Source organism: Herpailurus yagouaroundi, unplaced genomic scaffold (genome assembly GCF_014898765.1).
Source record: "Herpailurus yagouaroundi ecotype Mexico unplaced genomic scaffold, PumYag 59154, whole genome shotgun sequence".
Classification (NCBI taxonomy): Eukaryota; Metazoa; Chordata; class Mammalia; order Carnivora; family Felidae; genus Herpailurus; species Herpailurus yagouaroundi.
In genome coordinates, this window is record NW_024414957.1 from 1 (window position 1) to 3,596 (window position 3,596).

At 58.0% G+C, this 3,596-nt stretch overlaps 1 long non-coding RNA gene across 2 annotated transcripts; it reads left to right on the forward strand.

The window, feature by feature from the left end:
• The first annotated feature begins 606 nt into the window (after nt 1–606).
• LOC121024156 (uncharacterized) lies at nt 607–3,353 on the forward strand. Of its 2 annotated transcripts, none has more exons than XR_005787630.1 (3): nt 607–1,964; nt 2,602–2,851; nt 2,950–3,353. It is a non-coding gene; the product is annotated as an uncharacterized LOC121024156 (long non-coding RNA). The 2 variants fall into 2 exon arrangements; XR_005787629.1 differs by having other exon boundaries at nt 607–1,960.
• The last annotated feature ends 243 nt before the right edge of the window (nt 3,354–3,596 follow it).

The window sequence follows — 3,596 nt, forward strand, 5'->3', positions numbered from 1 at the left end:
CCGGGGCTGCTGGCGGCCCCCGCCCCCGCGCTCCCCGGCCCGGGCCGCCCCGGCTCCCGCTGGCTCGGGCGGGGGACTCCCCAGGCGCAGGCCTCCCGGCGCGGCCCGTGACCTGGACGCCGCGGCTGCGGAGCCCGCCCCCGGACTCCTACCCCAGCCCTTCCTGCGGGCAGCGGGGGCAGCCCCGGGGGTTCGCCCCCTCCTCGAAGAGTGGCAGGCGCCGCTCTGCTCTCGGCGCTGGGCACGCACCTGATGTGGCGGTGGCGAGGCGACAGTCACCTGCCCGGGGTCGGCAGGGATGCACGATTGAGGCTGGGGGGCACAGACAGGCAATCCGGCATCGGCCTCATGGAGCAGGGGGCTGTGGGGGACGCTATGGGATCGAAAAGCCGGGCGCCCAACCCCATCCTGGGGCCAGCCCACAGAGACCCAGGGGTCTGGTCAAGGGCGCCGGAAAGGGCAAGTGGACGGCTGGGAGGAGGGGGTGTATGCGGCGCGGAGAGACTCCAACCGTGCAGATCCCGCGGTGGAGCCACGGAGATGGGGCCATTGGAGGTTCAGAGCAGAAGAGAAGGGGGGCAAGGAGAAGATAAGGACTGTCCGGAGAAGTGGGGGGTGGGAGGTACACGGAGAGGGTGCGAAAGCCAAAGGAAGGAAGGGAATTTGAAAGGAGAAGCCACCAATGGTGTGAGGTGCTGGCCAGAGGGCAGGTTGGATAGCGGAGACAGGCCCCGGGCATTTGGTGACTCCAACATTGAGAATCTTGGGGAGATGGTTCCCGGAGATTCGAGTGAGGAATTCTCCATGGAGCCAGTCTTTTCCAGAAGTTCTGATAAAGTGAGGAGAGAGTGTCCAAGCAGGGGAGGACTTTGGGATAAGGGTGAAGAGCAGTTTAAAGCAGACCGTGTGGTTAAAGCACAGGCTCTGGGGTCAGGGGTCCCCACACACTATCTGCGAGATCTTGGACAAGTCACTTAACCGGTTTGTGCCTCAGTTTCTGATCTGTAAAATGGGGATGATGATGATGATGATGATGGACAATGCCTGCCTGTTAAGGATCATGTGAAGATTAGCTGAGACAGTTAAAAGTACTTAACGTGGCCCTAAAATGCTGTACCGATCATTTTCCACTTTTATTATTGGAACAACTTGGGCATATTTTGATGTTCGTATGGAAGAGCTGGTGGAGAAGGAGGCATTGGAAGATGGAGAGGAGAGAAAGGGGACTAGGAGAAAGGGACCCAGAACTTGGATGGGAGATAAGATCCTGTCTGTGCCGAAGGAGGGGAAAGAGAGAATTGGTGGGGATGCAGGGAAGTTTGCAGGTTTGGGGTATGTGGTTAAGGGACTGCCTTTCTCTGAAGTAGGCCTCAAGGTTGTTTGCTGAGAGGGCCAGGCCATGGCTGGCCCTGGTGAGGAGGGAGGTCCCAGTTTACACTGCCGTGGTAGGGTACCATGCCCTTTGCCAGGAGCCCCAGTGTCGTTCCAGCGAAGAGGGGCAGTTGAATTTTTCTGGGGTCAGAGGACAACATCTGACCTGCCTTGCCCACTTACGAGGCTCAAGTAAAGTTGATGGGTGTGAAAACGCTATATAAGCAAAATTTACCATCTTAATTCTGTTCCCTGATCTTGAAGAGCTAGGAGCACAGTGGCCCTGAGTGGAACACCATGCCAAAGCCTTCCAAGCAGTCCCCTTGGGCCATGCACCACGCCAGGTTCCCACCCTTCACCTCATTCCGCCATCACACCAGACGGGGAAGGTGGAAACTATTATCCCCATTTCACAGATGCACAGACTGACATTCAGAGGAGTTAAAGGCCATGTCCCAGGACCCAAAGCTAGTAAATGGAAGACCCAGGATCCCAACTCCCATGTGTCAGACCTCAAAGCCTATGATTTGAAATCACTATGAAAGTTTGCAAAATCCAGCAGGATAGGAAGATGTGGATCTACCATCCAGTAGGTGAGAAAACAGGCTGGGATCTCTGCCCTCCATCCCAGCTCTGTAAGCACCACCATGTTGCCTTGTTTTTTGTCCCTCGCGCTTGGGTAAAAGAACACAGATCTTAGAGTCCCACAGACCTGTTGCTGATGCTCCGCTACTGGGGGCTTTGACTTTGGACCAGGCATCTCGTTCCTCTGTGCCTATATGCGGCCAGTGGATTCTCAGCAGGTTGCTCTATGGAGTAGGAAGGAAAATGTTGCCCAGGATGCAGAAGACATACCAGGGACCATAGTTCCTACACAGCCGTGGGTCTCCGTCCCACTTGGCCGCTGAGCCCAACTCCTGCGACCTAGTATTTATTTCGAGCTTTGTTCTCCTCAGAGCCAGGACGCGGTAGCGCCTGACCCAAGTATGTGGCCACCTATGACTTCCTGAGTGGGGCATTGCGGGGGGAGGGCCCAGATCATGGTCCCGAGGCCTAATTTCAAAGGAGCGGAGAGCCCTGTGTCATCACTGTGACTGACGAGGAATGCCACGGGCAGGGCCGGGGTATCAGAAGCCTCTCAGCTGCCTCCGGTGGCTTGGCCACGGGCTTCCAGAATCTCAGAGCCCAGAGGGGCCTTGGAGACAACCTGTTACGACTCTTTTTTTACAGATGAGGTTAAGAAGACCCACTGTGAGGAAGTGACTGTTACCTGAGACACTCGGGCCAGCGCACAGCTAAAGCGCCTGGAGCTTGCATTTTTGAACCAGCCTCCAGAACCCTGGGGATTTCCACTGGGGCGGTGAGCACCCTCACCGAGAATTCTAGGCTGCTTCAGGGTGCCAGGGAACACCGGCTGTGACCGCGCCACTGAAGTCCCCAGGAGGAGGAGGAGGAGGAAGCCAGCAGGAAGCAGCCCAAGGTGCTCAGAGAGGGGAACTTTTGACTGCAGTTCCTGAAAATCTGCGGCACGGTTCTTTTTTCTCTCTGACTTGTTTTCTTTTCTCTCTCACTTTAAAGAATGACTGGACACTCCTAAAGCCTTCAGTCACCATCCAGGGGATTTTTTGCACCACAAAGGGTAATTCCTGCCCCATCCCTGCTGTGACTCAGCCGTGACGTTGAACCACACAAGCCAGCAAAAAGATAAAGTTGTCAGACTCCTGCTCACCAGAGAGAACTCACCTCTTCTCTCAGCACAGACTTTACAGGCCCGGTCCCCGCCCCAGAGGAGCGTAGACGGGCCCCCCAGGCCAGCCTGGGACCCCGGGATGGCCTCTGGCTCAGCCAGCAGCCCCCGCCCAGCCCCTGATGAGAACGAGTTTCCCTTTGGGTGGCCCCCCACCGCCTGCCCGGACCCACCAGAGCCCAGGGCCCTCTGCTGTGCTGCCTGTCTCTCTGAGAACGTGAGGTGAGGGGTCGGAGGAGCAAAGGGTGGGTGGGCAGGGAGGGACCCCTGACAGGAGGAGAGGGTGAGAGGAACCGATGGCTTTAGGCGGGTGACCACCTGGCCGGGCCTCAGTTTCCACACCCTTTCCATGCAGTCCATGCCACCGGCCCTTCTGACTGGTGGCGGAGAGAGAAGCAGGCACCGAAAGCTGTCCGCGCCCCTGCAGAAGGCCACCCGGGGCGGGGGGCGGGGGGGGGGGGGTTGGGCTCTGCAGCCA